The following is a 22,746-nucleotide window of genomic DNA, read 5'->3' on the forward strand; positions in this document are numbered from 1 at the left end:
TAATATCGAGTTTAAAATATAGAATGGACAAAATATCGAATGGACAGAATATAGACATCAAAAATATCGTTTTTAAGGTAAGTAATGTAATATCGAATGTTAAAAATAGAGAAAGTTAAAATATCGAAGTATATAATATAGGTTATTAAAATTATCGAATTTTTAATAATATCGAATTTTTATAGTGTTTTTTATATTATTATATGTGTGAAAAGTGGGTATTTATGTTATAATTAATTTTAATTAATTAATTTTGTTTTTTAAATTTTTGCGTAATTTGATTCTGTAGCGGGTTGTGGGTTTATAGGGGAATAGGGTGGGAAGTAATTTAATTATAATTAATAAATATGTAAATGTATTTATTGGCATTCCTTTTTAATTAATTGTAAATTAATTTATATTTGGTAATTAATAAAATTTTAAAAGGCAATTAATTTGAATTAATTGATTAATTGCTAATTATGCTAATTTTACTAATTTATTTTCTGTAGCGGGTTGTGGGTTTATAGGGGAATGGGGTGGGAAGTAATTTATTTATAATTAATTAAATATGTATAAATATGTATTGGTATTTTTTTAGAATTAATTGTTAATTCATTTTTTATGGGTAATTAATTAACTTTTAATTTCCAATTAATTTTATTTAATTGATTAATTGCTAATTATGTTAATTTTACTAATTTATTTTCTGTAGCGGGTTGTGGGTTTATAGGGGAATAGGGTGGGAAGTAATTTATTTATAATTAATTAAATAATTCAATTTATTTAATTGTATTTAATTTGAATTAATTGTTAATTAATTTTTAATTGTTAATTAATTAATTGTTAATTTGTAATTGATTTGGATTAATAGGTAACTAATAGTAATAATTAATTTTAATTTGTAATTAGAATGTATTAATTATTATTTTATATTAAATTGGTAATTACTTTTAATTAATGTTTTATAGATATTAATTTATATTTTTTTAAATAATATATGACATATTTACTTTCCCTACTGTTGCACTCTCTGGAGTGGGAATAGTAATTTTTACCCCTACGCTATCCAACGCTTTCCCTACTGTTGCACTCTTTTGAGTGGGAAGAGTATTTTTTACCCCTACGCTATCCAACGCTTTCCCTACTGTTGCACTCTTTGAAATGGGAATAGTAATTTTTACCCCTACGCTATCCAACGCTTTCCCTACTGTTGCACTCACTGGAGTGGGAATAGTAATTTTTACCCCTACGCTATCCAACGCTTTCCCTACTGTTGCACCCACTGGAGTGGGAATAGTAATTTTTACCTCTACGCTATCCAACGCTTTCCCTACTGTTGCACTCACTTGAGTGGGAATAGTAATATTTACCCCTATGCTATCCAACGCTTTCTCTACTGTTGCACCCACTGGAGTGGGAATAGTAATTTTTACCTCTACGCTATCCAACGCTTTCCCTACTGTTGCACTGTTTGGAGTGGGAATAGTAATTTTAACCCCTACGCTATCCAACGCTTTCCCTACTGTTGCACTCTTTGGAGTGGGAATAGTAATTTTTACCCCTACGCTATCCAACGCTTTCCCTACTGTTTCACTCTTTGGAGTTGGAATAGTAATTTTTACCCCTACGCTATCCAACGCTTTCCCTACTGTTGCACTCACTGGAGTGGGAATAGTAATTTTTACCCCTACGCTATCCAACGCTTTCCCTACTGTTGCACCCACTGGAGTGGGAATAGTAATTTTTACCTCTATGCTATCCAACGCTTTCCCTACTGTTGCACTCACTGGAGTGGGAATAGTAATTTTTACCCCTACGCTATCCAACGCTTTCCCTACTGTTGCACTCACTGGAGTGGGAACAGTAATTTTTACTCCTACGCTATCCAACGCTTTCTCTACTGTTGCACTCACTGGAGTGGGAATAGTAATTTTTACCCCTACGCTATCCAACGCTTTCCCTACTGTTGCACTCACTGGAGTGGGAATAGTAATTTTTACCGCTACGCTATCCAACGTTTTCCCTACTGTTGCACTCATTGGAGTGGGAATAGTAATTTTAACACTCTTGCCATGCTACGGTAATAATATTGTATATTTTTTAATAATATGATGTTAATATATATATATATATGTTTTAAGAAATAAAATTGTATTATTCTTTTTTATAATTTAAATTAATTATTTAATAATTTTAAGGTTATTTCAGTATTTTTAAGTATATTTTAGTTATTTAAATTTAATATTTTTTTAATTTAACATTAATTTGAATAAATTCGATATTTTTACAAAGTACATATTTTTAAACGATATTTTTGATTCGATATTTTTCTACTTACCTGTTTGTAGATAGGACTTCGATATTTTTGTAGTCGATATTTTGGAGTCGATATTTTAAATGCCTATATTTTTGTAGTCGATATTATGTCAGTGATCCATCGCAATCATGTTGCGATTTTTAAAATTGCGATTACATTTAAGAAATCGCAATTTGAGATTTCTTAAATGCAATGCATGAACATTTTAAATTTGCGAATTCGCAAATAGGGAGAGGTAAATTACCATGAAGTTGACCTTCATGGTAATTTGCGAAAACTTCCAAAAATGCACAAAAGTGCATTTTTGAAAGTTTCATTTTACACACACACATGCCCCAGCATGTGTGTGTGTGAAAAATGCACTTAAAGTTATATTTCAGGGGTGCAGGGGGGGGGTCCTTTGGACCCACCCCCTGCACCCTTGAAATTGCATTCTCAATTTGCGATTCCCAAATTGCTAATCGCAAATTGAGAATGACTTTCCATTCATTACTACGGCCTCTAGGCCCATAGGAATCAATGGGAAGGGATTCCTTAATTGCGATTCGCAAATTGTGAATCGCAATTAAGGAATTTTAAGAAATCGCAAAAAAAATTGTGATTTCTTGATGCATAGCCTTTTGCGATTTCTTAATTGCGATTTCTTAATTTTCGCAATTAAGAAATCGCATACGGCAACAATGATGCATGTGGCCGCAAAAGTGAACAGACTTATGATTTACATTTAAGTATTCATCTTTTTTTTTAATCCATTTTGCGTTTACCAACCCAGGAGTTATAATCAAACATATCACCAGGGTTGGACTAGGACAGAAAATAGGCCTGGGCACCAAAATAAAAGTGGTCCCATCTGTAAATTAGATGGCCAAAAAAGCGCCTCATGTTTTGAAATTGATGCAGTTTTGAACGTCTAAAGACACACTGTGATGTTTTGCGAGGCAATAATTTGAGCTTACTACAGGCAATGTTTATCTTAACATCAGGGAAATTATAATTAAAGTCTGGCACACACACACTAAAAAGACCTACGAACGGCCAAAAACCACCCAGCGATGTATTAAGGGATGGGCAAAGTGGGCACTGGCCAAGTGCATCAGCCTTTCAGGGGTCCCTAGATAAAGCCAGCTCTGGTCTGCTAAGAGATTTGCCCTGATGATCTTTAATAATTATTCAACAAATTGTTCTAAATACCATTTTCATTTAATTTATTTTCACTGTGGGTGATGTGGAGGAGTCCTGCAGACATTTTTCAAAAAAATTTTATATTTATATTTCATGCCATATCTATAAAAACGTTTTTAGAGCAAAACAGGACAGTTCATAGGAGAAATGGGAGGGGGGTCACAGAGATAATTTGCAATAACATTAGTGAGCTGTTGCTTTGTTACAATATTGAACACACAGTCACTTTCCCTGAGTATTAGATGTGCGCCTGTGTACTGTCAGTGACCTGGCCAAAGAGCCCTGAAAGAGCTGAAATTGGATCATAAATTCAAGCTGTTCCAAAAAGGGGCCCCCAAAATACGTTTGGCCCTGGAGCCCCAACATTCTTAAAAATTCTCTAAAACCACCCACGGACAGCCCTGTTAGATCAGCCCTAAGGCACTGCCTGTTTGCCCTATAGGCCTGTTCGAGCCTGGACGTCACAATGAATTAGTGAAAAGTATTTTGCTCGACTACAATTTTAACTGTTTCAAACAGGGGAATACGTGGGCCGCAGTATCAGACGTAAACCATTTGTAAAAGTTATCGCTCTGTAAATGCAGCTTCCTGCTTCCTGTGAGATTGTTGCAATCCACCATTTCCTTCCTCTCGGGCTCTGATGAAATTACCAAAGACTTCTTCATTCGTGAGCTCGGAGCAGATGGCTGCCGAATGAACTGACGCATTTGGATGTGGCGCAGATAAACGTTCCTTTCCATCGGAACAGGGATTGTTTAGAGGTGTCTTGTCTTCTCGCATCCGTTTGGGGTAAGAAGTGTCCATGTTTCATCAATTACAGCGAGGGATAGAGGAATTCAGACTATCTACGAATGTGCGCGCATTTCTAAATGTGAATAGTAGACTTGGCGCTCGTCGGCTTCCTTTTTGAGGGGATTGCTTTCTGTTTCTTGCTTGGGGCCTGTTGTACAGAGGCTCTTAAAGCAAAGAGTAAGAATACATATATGGAGTATGTATAGGAGGGTTCTGTGTGTATGGCAATGGTCTTACCATTTCCGGGCATTTGTTTTGCTAGCGAACGCTCTGTGAAAGTGAAACCACTGTCCACAGTATTATGTCTTGTTCTCGGTCATACGAGGCGAAGGAGATATACATAAGTCTGAGTCTGTTACTTATAGCAAAGTTTTCTTGGCAATAGATTGAACGCATAAAAACTACTGAGGCGCATATTGCGCACCCACTTATGACTGATGCTAGCAGAGAGATTATAACTGGGCTGCCTGCAGTTCCATTTTGGATGCAAACCTCTCTGTTTGCTTGTGAAAAAGGACTACATTTTGAGTATAACGTGTGAAGGTCACATCTGCGATTTGCAACAAAGAAAAACCTCCTGCAAATTCCAGGTTCAATTTGCTCAAAATATAATTTGTCACATCCGGGAATGGGAATAATCATGAAGAAACTGTGTATAATTCCTCGTTCCTGGGAACGCAAACTCTAATCAGATGCAAACGGCGCAACCACTAATGTATGCAGCCATCTCTGGCACACACGGGTTGCTTCTCTGTGCACATAGCACCAGGTTCGAAGTTGTAGATATTGGAATGGCCCCAACGTAAACCTGAGCTTGTCATTCTGAGGTCCACCAATAGACATCGTGTGCAATTTGCCCTTTTCTGGATAATTGACAGACTTTACCTGGTGAACATCGAGAGTGCAAAACAATTATGGAAGGCGCAACTTACACATGACTTTTTAATCGTGTTTTCTTAATAAAAGGGGGCGTGGGTTTCCTTAGGGGCACATGGGCCCCGAGCGTATATGTCGCACTGCTCAGGTGTGCGCGTATATGGCAATGTGTTACTGTTGTGATATTCCGTGCTTATCTTTCATGAATCAGTGCCTTTGACGTTTATGTCAAAAATTGTTTGGTAGGTGGGGTTGTGTTAGGAAAGGCTATTCACAGCACTCAGTGCCTCTCACCAGAGGAAAATACATTTGCCCGGTTCTACATGCAACTGACCCACATCAACAATGTGTGTATGGCATTGTCTGGGTGGTATTGCACAGTGGAACCGGTCTCTGTAGTATTATCAAGGCCACGGGAATTGTAATTCAATGGGCCACGTAATTTATCAGGGTTTATTTATTGTGATAAAAAAGCATGTATCTTCGAATTTATCGTAATACCAGACTCCATGTCACTTAGCTGTTGCCATCTTGTTTGCCAATGTTAAAACATCGGCTATTTCGCCTATGGCGTATTTAGCCTCACTCTCATGTTTGCGATCACTCCGCGGAAGTTCTTAATTCAGCAAGCTAAGCATCTAGAAATTACAATCTCTTGCCATAATTCAAAGACTTTTGTACTGTTCTCATGAAAAAGCTGGGCACCTGCAATATTAGCAGAGTTTTACTTTCTGTCGCGTGACTTACGTTTGAAGCATGGACAAAGTAAGCCAATAAAATCGGTGGTTTGCATTCAATGCCCGTTGCAAATAATGGAAAGTCCTTGCCACTTTGCATTTCAATATTGAAGTTTGCTTATTTTTACTTACTAAATGTGACCAGACTCCCAATAGGCATATAAACACGTGTTGTTCTTCCACGGCTGGAAAGGTACATAATGTGCAGTGGTGTAGCAAAGTTGCCATGGGTCCTAAAGCAAGCATGGAAGATGGCACCCCTTACTCATTGTATTACAGTAAACATAATAAGGGGGGGAAGGGGGTCCGTCACAGCACTGGGCTCTGGTGCACCTGTGTCTTCCGCACCATTGATAGCTTCACCCCTAATTATGTGCCATAATAAATAATTAAAGTGGATTATGCTGTATAGTCTGTGACATTGTTAGCTAGCAATTTGAATTTTTCTAACAAATTGCACTTGCTACAAAGAACATCCACGTACTGCTGAAAATATATATTCCTTATAAAATTAAACTGCACATATTATACAGATATTTAAAATGTTATGCACCTACAATGAATTAGTTTCATGTAGAAACATTGATGCCAGAATAGAAATACAGACCTTTCAACCTCCACAACAGTTTGTGTAAAAAGCAGTACGCCTTTTGTGGAAAGAAGGCACTTTATACTCTCATCACACCAATGCCACTACAGCCATAAGTCGCTAGATCAAAGCCACCAAATCACTATTGTAAGTTTACCTGTAAATCTATTCAGTTAGGTGCAAAAATGTTTAATTTCGAGTAACCAACTAGTAACAAATGTGACTTTTTCTCAGAAATGTTGTAAATTGTGTGTAAATTGTGTGTAGTGCTGATAATCTACATTTATTTCTTGCATTATCAAATATTTTCTCAATTTTAAGAAATCCATTTCGACATTGAGCTGCTCTTAATTTTACTGGTTGTTCTTGTTTCTGGGTATACTTCAAATAACTGTTATTTGTCAAGACATAGATTGTGTGAGATGTGTTGTAATTTGAAAATGTCAACACATGATAACTATTTACAACTTCAGTTTTTTTCTGTCTCTGGCACTATCATTCTTTCTTTTATTGTTTTTATCAACCACCACAAACTTAAAGCATCAGTGAGGTGGAGGTGCATCCCCGTGCCCTGATGAAATTGCAAAAACTTTCATAGGCAATGAAACATGTTGGCTATTTAAGTTAAAATGATCTAAACATGCCCTTTCTTTTAACCGAGTGTGGACCCTCTTAAAATAAAGAATGTGTGGAATAGTTGTTCACAACTCATTTCTAACTAGGAGATTTATTCACCTTTCTTCACATTACGGGACATAGACGGTTGATAGATGACACTATTATCTACATATTATCTTTTTTTCACCACTTCAAATGAGTCTGAGAGTTAGGCAACACTTCTTTTTCTTTCTGCCAAGAAAGTTGCCAGTGATGACAGACCGAGCAACTGGTGAGTACCAACTAGTAGCTCCATGGAAGGTGCTTACGTGAGGCACTTTCTGACTTGTTAGAACTGGGGGTCTCTAGTTGGCAGAGGTAGGTACCACTGTCCAAATAGGGACCCTTGCTTCTAGTCAGGGCAAGGAGGAAACCCTCTGAGATAACCCCTGCTCACCCTCTAGGAAGCTTGGCACGAGCAGTCTAGGCTAGCCAGAGGCAATGTGTAAAGTATTTGTACCAACACTCACAGTAACACAGTGAAAACACCACAAACGGACTCCACAACAGTTTAGAAAAATAAAGGTATTTAATCTAAACTACACAAGACCAAAATGACAGAAATCCAACATACACAGTTCAAGAATATGGTTTTAAAAGAGTTCTTAAGGTTTGCGATAAAGTTCTTCAGGTTACGGTAAAATAAACCACAGATGCGTGAAAAGTTCACAGTTGCGTCACGTTTACTCACAGTACCTTTCGGTTGCGACAAAGTTCCAAAAGCAGAAGCTGGTGCGGTAGAAAACAAGCGATGCGTTGCTCCTGAGACCCTGGGGAGGCGTTTGCGACAGCCCCGCTGCAGCAGCGGGCGTGTTGCGATGAATCCGGTCTGTATGGGGAGGAAGGCCACTTGTATGGATTCGGGTGCGTAGGTTCCGTAGGAAGTTTGTCCCCGCAAAGGCACGATGGGACGGTCTCGTAGGGGCTGCGACGATCTCCGGGGCGACGATGCATGATCCAGCGGTGATCCTCTCTCTCGCAGCTCCTCGATGCGATGGCTCTGCGACGATGCTCGCAGCGACGTGATGCGGTCCTCAAGCGGTGCGGTGATCTCACCCAGCGACGACAGGCTCTGCGATGACACTCGCAGCGATGTTCGACTTTCCCACACCGGTCTGGTGCGTCCCGCAAACGAAGGATGCAATGGCTTTGGCAGCGGCAACAGACGCTGCGACGATCTCGACCTTCGTAGCGGCGGGAATCTTCTCGCACTGTCGGGAATGCACTCCGCAAGCAAGCGATGCAACACTTTTCAATTGCAAAAGTCTCACAAGCTTAGTTTCAAGCTTCCCAGCACAGGTACAACTTCCAGAGGCCACACAACTGGATCAAGCACTCTAGGAAGGGCAGAACTCTCTCAGCAGAGTTCAGGGAAGCTGGGGGTGAAGTCCTTTTGTTCCTGGGACTTCAGAACAGGGTGCCAGCTCTTCTCAGGCCCTTGGAGATTCCTTCAAGACAGGGGACACAGCTCAACAGCAAAGTCCTTCCCCTCTCCTTGGCAGCAAAGCAACAGGTCAGTCCAGCAGAGCAACAGCAGGACAGACTTCCTTCTTCAGTTTCAGCTTTCTCCTTGGCAGAGGTTCCTTCTTGATTCAAGGATGATCTAATTTTCAGTTGTCAGGGGTCCTGTACTTATACCCCTAAAAGTCTTTGTTCTCTTTGTGCAAGTGGGCCCTGAGCCCGGTCTGAACCAGTTCTGGGTGTCTCCTGAGTACTTTGTTTTCCTGGCTTCTCCTTTCCTTTCAGAGTGAGGGGCAGGGTCGTCAGCCGCCCAGCAGGAGGTGGAGCCAGCATTGTGGATGGCAGGCACAGCCCTATTCAGGCCCAGGTGCTAACTCCTCCCACCACTCCAGTTGCAAATGCAGTTATTCAGCCTAGGGCTGACTCAGCCAGCCTCCTGGGGCATCCCCAGCCCCTGTCACTCTCAAACCAGACAGTCAATCCACAAACAGGCCAAGGCACACAGAAAGGTCAGACAAGAAAACAGCAACTTTCTAAAAGTGCTGTTCTCAAACACAGGATTTAAAAACAACCTTTCCTAAAAGATGTGTTATTAAATTCTGATTTCAGGGATACTAAATATTCATGTCCTATCTTGTTCCTATGGGAAGAAATGCTGGAAGCCACTGTAGCCAGCATCCCCCATGTTAATCTATGGAGCAAGATAGCCTTACAATAGTGAAAAACGAAAATGGCTGCCATTCACTATCAGAGCATGTCACCTGCACTAGTACATGCTCTACCTTTTACCTACACTGCACCCTTCCCAGGGGGTTACCTTGGGCCTTCCATACGGGTGACTGATGTGCACAAAAAGGAAAGGGTTAGGCCTGGTCAGTGGGTACACTGACCAAGAGGACATGGCAGTTTCTAAACTGCACATAGGCACTGCAGTGGCAGGCCTGAGACATTATTTTAGAGCTACTCCTGTGGGTGGCACAATCAGTGCTGCAGGCCCACGAGTAGCATTTGTCATCACCAGCCCTGGCACACCCAGTGCACTTTACTAGGGACTTCATGGTGATACAAATATGCCAAACATGTATATCCAATCAGAATAACACTTTACATAGGGAGCACCTACACTCTGTCACTGATCAGCAGTGGCAGAGTGTCCAAAGCATCTAAACCAGCAAAAACGAAAATCAGCACAGCATCAAAATACAGGATGTAGAGGCAAAAAGATAGGGGAAAACCACGCCAAAGATGCCAGGTCTAACACGTGTCCCATCCAGCTGAAAGTGGGGAGAACTACCCACCCTCTTGGGGGTTCTCTTCACTAAGGCGGAAAAACCTGGACAGACCATCAGCGTTGGCGTGTTCTGTACCAGGGCGGTGTTCCACCGTAAAGTCCATTCCCTGTAGGGAGATGGACCACCTCAACAGTTTTGGGTTCTCACCCCTCATTTGCATTAACCATCTGAGGGGCGTGTGGTCGGTCTGAACACGGAAGTGATTCCCAAACAGGTAGGGCCTCAGCTTCTTCAGAGCCCAGACCACAGCAAAAGCTTCCCTTTCAATCGCACTCCACCGCCGTTCCCTGGGGAGTAGCCTCCTACTAATGAAAGCTACGGGCTGGTCTCCATTCTCCTCAGTGACTAGTGAGAGTACTGCTCCCACACCATGCTCTGAAGTGTCTGTCTGTACTATGAACTCACTGGAAAAGTCAGGTGCTTTGAGCACCGGTGCTGTGCACATGGCAGTCTTCAGGGCATCAAAAGCAGTTTGGCAGGCTTCGGTCCAGTCCACTCTTTTGGGCAATTTCTTAGAAGTGAGTTGTGTCAAGGGGGCGACAATGGTGCCATATCCCTTGACAAACCGTCTGTAATACCCGGTGAGTCCTAAAAAGGCTCTCACCTCTGTCTGGGTCTTGGGGGGCTCCCAAGCCAGAATGGTATAAATCTTTGCCTGTAGGGGTGCCACCTGGCCGCTCCCCACCTGGTGTCCCAAATACACCACAGATCCCTGCCCTATCTGGCACTTGCTGGCCTTGATAGTAAGGCCTGCCCTTTGCAGAGCCTTCAACACTTCACAGAGGTGTTGCAAGTGTTCCTCCCACGTGGAGCTGAACACAGCAATGTCATCCAGGTATCGGGCGCTGAATTCCTCCAGCCCGGACAGTACCTGGTTAACCAGTCTCTGGAACGTGGAAGGGGCATTCTTCAACCCAAAGGGCATGACTCGGAACTGGAAGTGCCCCTCTGGCGTTGAAAATGCTGACCTCTCTTTGGCCCCCTCAGTTAAGGCAATCTGCCAGTACCCAGAAGTCAAATCAAATGTACTGAGGTACTGGGCAGCTCCCAACCGATCCACGAGCTCATCAGCTCTGGGGATGGGGTGTGCGTCAGTCTTCGTGACTGCATTGAGCCCACGGTAGTCCACGCAAAACCTGAGTTCTGGAGTGGCACCTGGCGCAGCAGCTTTTGGTACCAAGACCACTGGGCTAGCCCAGGAGCTGCTGGAGGGCTCAATCACCCCTAGCGCCAACATCTTGGAAACCTCTTCCTTGATGCTGGCCTGACCTTGTCAGCTACCCTGTAAATTTTTTGTTTCACAGGTAGACTGTCTCCAGTGTCCACATCATGGACGCACCAGTTGGTGACACCTGGGGTCAGGGAAAACAGGGAGGAGAACTGACCCAACACTTGGTGACAGTCACTCTGCTGCTCTGGGGTCAGGGTGGGTGAGAGGACCACACCATCCACTGACCCATCTTGCTCCTTAACTGCCAGGAGGTCAGGGAGAGGATCACTATCCTCTTCCCTTCCTGCATCTGTAGCCATGAGCATTGTCACTTCAGACCTCTCAAAGTGTGGTTTGAGGCGGTTCACATGTAAGACTCTCACGGGTTGCCTGGGAGTACTCAGGTTAACCAGGTAGGTTACCTCACTTTTCCTTTCCACCACCTCATATGGCCCAGTCCACTTGTCTTGGAGCGCACAAGGCTCCACTGGCGCCATCACCCACACTTTCTGCCCAGGTTGAAATTCAACCAGAGTGGTATTCTGGTCGTAACATCTTTTCATTTCTTCCTGGCTTGCTTCCAGGTTTGCCTGAGCTAGCTTCCTGAAGCGTTGTGTCTGGTTGCGGATGGCCAGCACATAGCTGAACACATCCTGGGGGGTTTTCCCAAAGGACTTTTCCCAACCCTCCTTCAGCAGTGAGAGAGGTCCTCTAACAGGGTGGCCATACAGGAGTTCAAAGGGACTGAACCCTAAGGACTTCTGAGGCACCTCCCTGTAGGCAAACAACAGGCATGGTAACAAGACGTCCCACTTCCGTCTCATGTGCTCCGCTAGGCCCATAATCATACCTTTTAGGGTCCGGTTAAATCTTTCAACCAACCCATTTCCTTGAGGGTGGTAAGGAGTGGTGAACTTATAAGTTTCCCCACACTCCTCCCACAGAGACTTCATGTACTTAGAGATGAAGTTGGTACCCCGGTAGGAGACCACCTCTCTGGGGAACTCCACACGGGAAAAGATCCCCATCAATGCACAGCCCACCACGGGTGCTGTGATTGTCCTGAGAGGGACTGTTTCCGGGTACCGGGTGGCATGGTCCACCAAGACCAAGTATAACCTGTTGCCTAAGGCTGTCTTGGGGTCCAGGGGCCCTACTATGTCTATGCCCACCCGCCCGATAGGGGTGCTCACCACTGGAAAGGGTTGGAGGGGTGCCTTCAACTTCCTTCCTAGCTTGCCACTGGCTTGACAGGTTTGGCAAGACCTACAAAAGGAACCAACGTGCTTCTTCATCTGGGGCCAGTGGAAGTGGGTGACAAGCCGGTTTAGGGTCTTGTCTTGCCCCAGATGTCCTGCTAGAGGCACGTCATGAGCCAGACCCATTAGGAAGTTTCTGAAGCGCTCGGGTACCACCAGCACACGGGTTGCACCGGGCTCGGCAAACTTAGGGTCACTATACAATAAGTCATCTTCCCAGTAGATAAAGTGATCTCTGGCTGCTCCACCTGCTGCCTGATCTACAGCCTGTTGCCGCAGACCAATGAGGGAAGGGCATTCCTTCTGCGCCTGGCAGAACTCCTTCCTGGAGGGGCCACCTTCCTGCTGTCAATGGGTCAGCTCGGGGATGTCCCCCAGTTCGGCCACCTGTTCCCCTGTAGGTTCCAGGGCATCCCCCTCAGGTTCTGCTCCTTCCTAGACCGTGGGAACTGCTGGGGCGGGTTTCCCGCACCCTCTGCCTCTTCCTCTCCTGGCAGGTCTCTGGGCCACTGTTTCAGGCTCCAGTTCTGCTGAGTTACCCTTACTGGCTGCCATAGCACGCATGGTCACACAGATCCACGCAGGCAAACCCAACATCTCCAAATGAGTTAAACATTTTTAAGGAGATCTCTTTGGTGGCCAGCTCGAATGCACCGGACAACGACTCGGTAACCGAATGCAATCGAGTAGCGCAGTACTTTGCAAAGAAGGTTAGGAACATCTATGCCTCCTTCTCGACCAGCCCTGAAAGCGGGTTGACCTTTGAGGAAGTGCCAGGGGCAAGTAGTTCGGATAGGAGCTTGGAGCAACTCATAGTTCCCCCTCTGGATGTTCTGCCTAGTATATGTCTCAGTGGCAAGTCCGGATCCCCTAGGGATCCAGCGCCACCTAGGGTGTTGGGAGACAGCCTGCTGGTCCCGGAGCTTATATTAGGCACGTTCTTGAGATCTCCTTTGCTTCCCAGAGACTTCCGGTAGATTGGAAGAAAGCAGTAGTCCTACCAATTAGGAAGAAACCCAATGTTAGCCATGAAGTCCTAGAGAACCTTAGGCCGATTTTTCTGCTACCGTACTTAGCTAAGGTGGCCGAGAAGGTGGTTAATACTAAATTGATGGCTCATTTAGAGAAGGCGAATCTTCTACATCCCTCTCAATCAGGTTTCCGCACAGTTTACTCGACAGAAACCGCCCTGCTGAGAGCTACAGAGACCATAAGACAAGGTGCAGATGCCGGACACACCATGGCACTGGTAATGTTAGACCTCAGTGCGGCGTTCGACACTGTAGCTCATTTCACCTTGCTGCAGTGTCTGAACAAAGGTGGTGTCACAGGATCTGCACTGAGTTGGTTGAAATCTTTCTTAACGGGACGTAGCTTTCAGGTCCAACGGGGCTCCTTTCAGTCCACTGAGGTAGCGTTAGAACAAGGGGTGCCCCAGGGCTCGGCCCTCAGTCCAACCTTATTTAATTTATTCATGGCCCCTTTGGCTGAGGTGGTGCAAGCGTTTGGAGTGGAGTTAGTCTCCTACGCTGATGACACCCAGCTGTTGATCTCCCTTTCCCAAGCGCCATCGGTCGAGGCGTCCAACTTTAAGGCTTGCATGCAGGCGTTGACCTCTTGGATGAACAAGCATTGCCTAAAGTTAAATGGAGCAAAGACCGAGGTGCTTGTGGTCGGAGGATATAGGCTCAGCTGGACGGATGATTGGTGGCCACAATGTCTGGGCCCTACTCCTACTCCTTGTAAGGAGGCTAAGAACCTGGGAATATGGGTGGACCCTACCCTTTCTTTTGAGGGGCACATCCGGCGTGTGGTGGGAAAATGCTTTGGTGTTTTAAAAACACTAAACAAAACCTTGGATCTGCTCCCTCTAGAAGCAAGACGCACAATGACCCAGGCCCTCATCACGTCCCGTATGGATTACGGGAATGTCTTATACCTGGGTGCATTGGAAAAAAGTATGGGACGTTAACAAGTTCTACAAAATGCGGCTGCCAGGCTACTTTTAAGACTTCCTAGTAGAGCAGCTTCTAAGCCTGCACATGCGGCACTTCATTGGCTACCGGTCAAGAAGAGAGTCCTGTTCAAATCCCTCCTTATATGCCATCGTATTCTCTGGCACAATGCCCCTCCTTACCTGGGAGACCTGGTTACTTGGTATGTGCCAGGCAGAGCTCTACGCTCAGGTGGGACAGGGCGGCTTGAAATCCCTCGGATCAAGAAAGCCAGAATGGGGGGACGTTCTTTCAGAGTCATAGTCGCTCACAGTTGGAATAAACTCCCGGTGGATCTAAGACTGGAAAGGTCCGAGGCCAAGTTCAGGAACCTCCTCAAAACTCATCTGTTTACTATTTAGGGGCACATCTATATGGAAAGGTTTTCTTGCGGATGGTATTTGGCAGGTTTTTCTCTCCACAGCGCGGGGACACGCCGGGATGGCGTAACCAGGCGCTTTATAAACTACCTTATTATTATTTATTTATTACATCCTTCCTTGGAGAACTCTCCAGGTCGTTACCTAACAGACAGTCTACAGGCAAGGCATCACTGACAACTACTTCCAAAAGACCAGAGACTCCCCCCCCATTCAAAGGGAACACGCGCCAGGCGCACTGAGCTGTCAGCTGCCACTACAGGGCGGTGTACATCAGGGATGATTTGCTCTTCAGACACCCACTGACACCTCACGGATGTCACGCTGGCTCCTGTGTCTCTCAGAGCCTCAACCTCCCTCCCATTGATGGTCACCTTCTGCCCATACTTCTTAGTGTTAGAGGGCAGTAAGGTTTCCTGGACCGTTTCTTGGTCTCCCAGAGAGACAAGGGTCATAACTGCTAGCTCCCCCCAGTCACTAGAAACCAAATCCCCTCCCAAAGCTACACTTGCTAACGCTGGGGCGGGAGCACCGGTGGGTGCTAGCTTCTTCTTGGGACAGCTTGGTGCCATGTGGACCACCTCATTGCAGTGATAGCAGGTAGGGGGACCTTGGTTATTTCTTCTGTCTCTATTGTCCCGCCTGCCCTTAGGGGGCCATGGCTGTCTAGGTTTGGGGGGTTGGGACTCCTTTCCCTGGGAACTATTTTGGGGCCCTTGTGAGAACTCCTTTTGGTTACCCTTGTCCCCCCCACTCTTCTGCTGGGGACCCTGCCCACCTTTGGATGTGGTACCCACAATTTCTCTGTGGACCCTGGTACTGGTCCAGCGGTCCGCCTCCTTAGCAAGCTCAATGGGGTCTGTCAGCTTGCTGTCTAAAAGATGCTGGCGCAGCTCTGGAACAAAAAGACTACTCAAGTGCTCCCAACTGATTAAATGCACCAACCCCTTAAAATCAGTTACTTTACTGCCCTTCATCCAACCTTCCAGTGCACGTGAGTACTGATTCACACATTCCATCCAAGTCTCAGACTCCCTCTTCTTGGAGTTTCTAAACTGCAGTCTATACTGCTCTGGAGTAAGGCCATACCTGAGACATAAGGCCTCCTTCATATTGGGGTAGGTCATGGCACCTGCCATCTCTAAGGGCTCTAGAGCACTCCTCCTAGAAGCCTCAAAATGTTTCCACAGGCCCGCCCCCCAATGCTGATCAGGCACACCATTCATCTTCAATGCAATTTCATACGAAGTGAACCAGGCATAAATATCCTCACTCCTATGGTAATTCTGTACTAGGTCTTTGGGAATGTATACTTTACCCCATGCACTGGCTGTGTGCTGCCATCATTTGAACTGGCATCCACCTCCTTGGCTTTAAGATCCAGTTCTCTCATGCGCAACTCAGGAGCCAAAAGCAATTTTTTCTCCTCTAAGGCACGGGCATTTTTGCTCTCCTCCGCCGCCTTCTCTACTTCCAATTGCTTCATTTTCATTTTCATGACTTCCAAGTCATATTCTCTCACTCTCGGATTTTCTTGTAACTCTTCTGGGGTGAGGCCCCTACCGGAATGATTGCTGCCAGCTCCTGAGCCTACTCTGCCCACTGGCAGATCTGTGACTTGAAAACCATTCCCTGCATTAACATCATTTCCCTCTTGTTCCTCCCAATTGGCCTTCAAGATTCTTTGCAGCTCATCCTTCCTGTAGCCGCTCTTTATGGGGCACTCAAACTTGTTGCAGAATTGCTGAAGCTGTGTAACTTTGTAAGAATACAGATCCTCAATGCAAAACTCTAATTCTGCTTCCTTACTGGTTGCCTTTCCATTCACAGACATGATGCTTTGAAGAGTTACCCAAAAATAGGATCAAAAATCAAAAACCAGTAGTATGTGGTGGCGTGGTGGTCTGCACTCACTAGTGATGTACACCAATTACTGTGGGGCTAGTACAAATACAAGTTCAATCCGCACCGCTGACCACCAATGTTAGAACTGGGGGTCTCTAGTTTGGCAGAGGTAGGTACCACTGTCCAAATAGGGACCCTTGGTTCTAGTCAGGGTAAGGAGGAAACCCTCTGAGATAACCCCTGCTCCCCCTCCAGGTAGCTTGGCACGAGCAGTCTAGGCTAACCAGAGGCAATGTGTAAAGTATTTGTACCAACACTCACAGTAACACAGTGAAAACACCACAAACTGACTCCACAACAGTTTAGAAAAATAAAGGTATTTAATCTAAACTACACAAGACCAAAATGACAAAAATCCAACATACACAGTTCAAGAATATGGTTTCAAAAGAGTTCTTAAGGTTTGCGATAAAGTTCTTCAGGTTGCGGTAAAATAAACCACAGATGCGTGAAAAGTTCACAGTTTCGTCACGTTTACTCACAGTACCTTTCGGTTGCGACAAAGTTCCAAAAGCAGAAGCTGGTGCGGTGGAAAACAAGCGATGCGTTGCTCCTGAGACCCTGGGGAGGCGTTTGCGACAGACCCGCTGCAGCAGCGGGCGTGTTTCGACGAATCTGGTCTGTATGGGGAGGAAGGCCACTTGTATGGATTCCGGTGCGTTGGTTCCATAGGAAGTTTGTCCTCGCAAATGCGCGATGCGACGATCTCGTAGGGGCTGCGACGATCTCCGGGGCGACGATGCGTGATCCAGCGGTGATCCACTCTCTCGCAGCTCCTCAATGCGATGGCTCTGCGACGATGCTCGCAGCGACGTGATGCGGTCCGCAAGCAAGCGGGGCGGCAATCTCACCCAGCAACGACAGGCTCTGCGACGACACTCGCAGCGATGTTCGACTTTCCCGCACCGTTCTGGTGCGTCCTGCAAACGAAGGATGCGACGGTTCTGGCAGCGGCAACAGACGCTGCGACGATCTCGACCTTCGTAGCGGCGGGAATCTTCTCGCACTGTCGGGGATGCGCTCCTCAAGCGAGCGATGCGACACTTTTCAATTGCAAAAGTCTCTCAAGCTTAGTTTCAAGCTTCCCAGCACAGGTACAACTTCCAGAGGCCCCACAACTGGATCAAGCACTCTAGGAAAGACAGAACTCTCTCAGCAGAGTTCAGGGAAGCTAGGAGTTAGGTCCTTTTGTTCCTGGGACTTCAGAACAGGGAGCCAGCTCTTCTCAGGCCCTTGGAGATTCCTTCAAGACTGGGGACACAGCTCAACAGCAAAGTCCTTCCCCTATCCTTGGCAGCAAAGCAACAGGTCAGTCCAGCAGAGCAACAGCAGGACAGTCTTCCTACTTCAGTTTCAGCTTTATCCTTGGCAGAGGTTCCTTCTTGATTCCAGGATGATCTAATTTTCTGTTGTCATGGGTCCTGTACTTATACCCCTAAAGGTCTTCGTTCTCATTGTGCAAGTGGGCCCTGAGCCCGGTCTGAACCAGTTCTGGGTGTCTCCTGAGTACTTTGTTTTCCTGCCTTCTCCTTTCCTTTCAGAGTGAGGGGCAGGGTCGCCAGCCGCCCAGCAGGAGGTGGAGCCAGCATTGTGGAAGGCAAGCACAGCCCTATTCAGGCCCAGGTGCTAACTCCTCCCACCACTCCAGTTGCAAATGCAGTCATTCAGCCTAGGGCTGACTCAGCCAGCCTCCTGGGGCATCCCCAGCCCCTGTCACTCTCAAACCAGACAGTCAATCCACAAACAGGCCAAGGCACACAGAAAGGTCAGACAAGAGAACAGAAACTTTCTAAAAGTGCTGTTCTCAAACACAGGATTTAAAAACAACCTTTCGTAAAAGATGTGTTATTACATTCTGAGTTCAGGGATACTAGATACTTATGTCCTATCTTGTTCCTATGGGAAGAAATGCTGGAAGCCACTGTAGCCAGCATCCCCCATGTTAATCTATGGAGCAAGATAGCCTTACAATAGTGAAAAACGAAAATGGCTGCCATTCACTATCAGAGCATGTCACCTGCACTAGTACATGCTCTACCTTTTACCTACACTGCACCCTGCCCAGGGGGGTACCTTGGGCCTTCCATAGGGGTGACTGATGTGCACAAAAAGGGAAGGGTTAGGCCTGGTCAGTGGGGACACTGACCAGGAGGACATGGCAGTTTCTAAACTGCACATAGGCACTGCAGTGGCAGGCATGAGACATTATTTTAGAGCTACTCCTGTGGGTGGCAGAATCAGTCCTGCAGGCCTACGAGTAGCATTTGTCATCACCAGCCCTGGCACACCCAGTGCACTTTACTAGGGACTTCATGGTGATACAAATATGCCAAACATGTATATCTAATCAGAATAACACTTTACATAGGGAGCACTTACACTCTGGCACTGATCAGCAGTGGCAGAGTGTCCAAAGCATCTAAACCAGCAAAAACGAAAATCAGCACAGCATCAAAAATACAGGAGGTAGAGGCAAAAAGATAGGGGAAAACCACGCCAAAGATGCCTGATCTAACATGACTGTTCTCACATTTTTTCTTTGGTGTGTGTGAGATCAGTGGTAGATGGTTAATATATAATTTTTAATGAGAACACTTAGAGGTAGGCATGACTGGATCAGTTAGCATAGCCGTACCTTGAAGTATACAATGCCCACTTAATATAAGTTACAAAGACTAAAAGTGTTCTTACTAACCAGGTTATTTTTGTTTGGATATTCTTCAGGTGAAACAGCACTTTTTATCTAGCCTCGGTGCTATCTGTCTCTGACATGGCTGTTCCTCAGAGGCCTATTTATCAGACTTCACCATAAAAAATCAGTGTTCAGCACAACTGACTCCAAAAAATCTTAATTAAAACATGCAGTAAGTGCAAAGCAGTCACATACTTGTCGGTAAAACCTTGCATGTAGCAGAGGTGCGCCATTAGTCGCTCCAGGGGCAGAAGCAAGCTGGAGGCGGCCGTGGGTAGTGCCTCTTGAGAGTTTGGAGTGATGTCACAGGAGTGAGGGCTTTTTTAAATGGCAGCTTATGAGGGATTGGCCTCTTGATCCCTCGTCCACGCACAGAGGAACTCCTCGCAGATTGGTTAACGGGCGGCATGAGCGGCATCTTGTAGGGAAGATTGTAGGGGCAAGTACGCTGGTAACCTCATAACCCTGTGGCGGATTTGTTAAACAGAAGAGAACAGGAGCTACACTAAAATTGGACTGGATTGCAGATTTTGTTCCCTTGTCAGGGTTTTTTGATCTTTTGGGGCAGGGGGCTGGCAGAAAGGGGGACTGACCTGCTAGTGACCTTTCTGCCCTACCCTGAGTTGCCTGGATTTGATGATTGAAGGGGACTTTGCTTGGTGACAGGTGCTCCTGCAGGGACAGAGCATTATGGGGTGCCCTGGTGTTGAGAACTGTGGATCAAACTTCATGTATTTCACATTCCTCTGTGAAACAGAGAGGAAGCTTGCATTCAATGGATATTTATGACATGTTTTCTCAGGTATCCTTGGGGGTCGGTGTATATTGTTGGCACCATTTGCTTGTCCCTGCATGTTGTGAGCGCACTATTACCACATGAAGAGTGAGAATGGAGGAATGAATGACAGTTGCGGCCCGTGGAGGGAGTTCCGTGGGGAAGAAAGGTGGGACGGGGGAGGGGCAGGGTGGAGGGTAGTAAACACTGGAATATGGATGATTGGATGTAAGTACACAATTAAATAAATACATCGAATTTCGTTGTGCGCCCTGCATTGCGAAATGCGATGCAGCGCGTGCTACGAAATTTGTTTTTTTTATTTAATTGATTACTTACTACCAATCATCTATATTCCGGTGTTTACTTCTCCCCCTCCCCTGCCCCCCCCCTGCCTTTCCGCCTCATGGAACTCCCTCCACGGGCTGCAACTGATGAATGAACCTCTTTATGCATATGTTCAATTAAATGGCTTTTTATAGATTCATGTTACAAGAAGTGCAATTGAATACATGGAATTATCCCTGTGGAGTGCTCGTCTACGGAAATAGCCCCTTCAGGGATAATTCATTTATTGGCCCCTACTAGCACTAACTCCTTGGAGCTTTTTACAGTGGATGTAGTTCATCCGGATCTACTTCATTTATTGGTCCCCACTGCTAACTATAAGGAGCAGTTGCCATTAAATCTAGTACCTGCAAGGGATACCCTGGCCCAGGAGACTGCCCCCTGTGAACCTGGATATAAATTAATGAGCTGGAATATCGCTGGTTGGCGTCAGAAGGAGGAGTCTCTCGGCTGGAGGGAGCTCATTACTAATTACGACATCCTCTGCCTCCAAGAAACATGGTCTACGTCCGAGATACATCTTGATGGATTTGTGACCTATAATTCTCTTGCACAAGGATCCACTATGGCTGGGCAAAAGGCGGGCTGGTTATCTTACTGTCCGTTAATTTCCCAGCCCGAGTGAAATCCCATACCACCATCGGTTTCCATTTGCAGGTACTCTGGCTGGAGCAAAGTGAGGGTCGAGATATCTTGCTCATTAACCATTATAACAACGTGTTCAATCCTTCTAGCACCTGTGTTGTTAATGAACTAGAGACTATTGTTATGAAAATTGGTAGGGCTATCCATAACCCTTATGATATCATATGGGGAGGAGATTTTAATATCCGTACATGCCCTCGTTCATTTACAAATGCATGTGGTTTTGATGGGGCAAATGGGGAGAACCGGGCCCATTTTGACCACATGACGTATGGTGACTCCCTTAATACATTCATGCTTAACCTTGATTTGTTAATACATTCGCCAGCTGACGACTGTGAAGGTAATTCTGTACCGACTTTTGTAGGGAGGAATTCTGCATCTGTAATTGACTATCTGTTGGTTTCTGTTAAAATCAGCCTTCATTGTACTATACCCGAAATTGTTGATCTAGGCCTTAGTGACCATAATGCCGTCACTATGTCAACATCTATTTGGGGGACAAAGTCTATAGTCAAGTGTGGAACCGTTGCTGAAATAATACCTAGTAGACAGAATGGTATTAGGATCAAATGGTGTGGAGACAATTCTGAAAAGTTACTGCGTAAAATCGTGGTAGCCAGTTTCCAAGAGTTGCAACGTTGTTTAGACGATGATGCTGTTCCATCATGCACTGTCACTGAATTTGAAAAACTTAACGTTAATATAAAAAGAACCCTCACCATCACTAATGCTAATAATAAGAGGGCTGCCGTAGGCTGGTTTGACAGAGCCTGTACGAAATCCCTACTGGAGCTTAAGAAAGCCCTCTCAAACCACCCTAGGGACAGGGAAGCCGTTAAATACCTTAGGGCAACCTATACATATCATCTGAATTGTAGAAAACAGGAATTAAGGGAAGAAGCGTGGGACAATTTGACAAAAGCGGCGGAGCTGCGAGACACTAAGCTTTTTTGGAGCACCGTCAATAGTCCCTTCCTCCAAAAGGAGGAATTTCCCGTTTTAACTGCCCAGGTTAGCGAGGAGAGCTGGGTTCAATACTTCACTGGAATCTTTGACCCGGCCAGGGAGGACTCTATAAGTTCCAGTACCGAAATTATTGGGCCCAAATTACCCCTTGAGATTACACTGCTTGAAGTCGACAAGGCTATTCGGAATAGTAAGGGAGGAAAAGCCCCTGGACCAGATGGGGTCCCGGTTGACCTGTACAAAACCAACCCTTCATTATGGAGTCCCCTCCTGACTCAGGTTTTTAATGCATCTGTAAAGGAAAACACCCCATCTACCTGGGGTGAGTGCATAATCTTACCGATTTACAAGAAGGGAGATAGAGGAGAGGCTAAGAACTACCGCCCTATCTCCCTTCTTGATTCATCGTTGAAGATAAGGAGTAGGGTTCTTTTATTACATCTGGAGGAATGGGCCGAGGCTAATGGCATCCTTGCGGATTCCCAATTTGGATTCCGCAAGGGCTTCGGCACTATCGAGCAGTGCATCAATCTAGAACTAATTATTGGCATATATACTAAAGCCAAGCATGGCTCTTTATTCCTCTGCTTTGCTGATCTCTCCAGCGCTTTTGACCTGGTGGATCATGCTCTACTGTGGTCCACTCTGCTTGAGCTGGGAGCCCCTGCTGCAATTATTTATTTC

The 22,746-nt window shown here is 45.5% G+C and overlaps 1 protein-coding gene across 2 annotated transcripts in view; it reads left to right on the forward strand.

Moving 5' to 3' along the window:
- LOC144791187 (alpha-1,4-N-acetylglucosaminyltransferase-like) overlaps positions 1–22,746 on the forward strand; it is a 492,472-nt gene that overhangs the window by 212,161 nt on the left and 257,565 nt on the right. Inside the window, exon 1 of one of the 2 annotated variants that reach the window (XM_078665832.1) lies at positions 4,138–4,270. The exons of the other annotated variant lie outside the window; for it this stretch is intronic. The gene's annotated coding sequence lies outside the window, so the exon portion shown is untranslated. Of the gene's footprint in view, positions 1–4,137; positions 4,271–22,746 lie in introns of those variants that run through there. 2 annotated transcript variants of the gene reach the window in all.

The sequence above is a fragment of the Lissotriton helveticus genome, chromosome 11 (assembly GCF_964261635.1).
Source record: "Lissotriton helveticus chromosome 11, aLisHel1.1, whole genome shotgun sequence".
Taxonomy (NCBI): domain Eukaryota; kingdom Metazoa; phylum Chordata; class Amphibia; order Caudata; family Salamandridae; genus Lissotriton; species Lissotriton helveticus.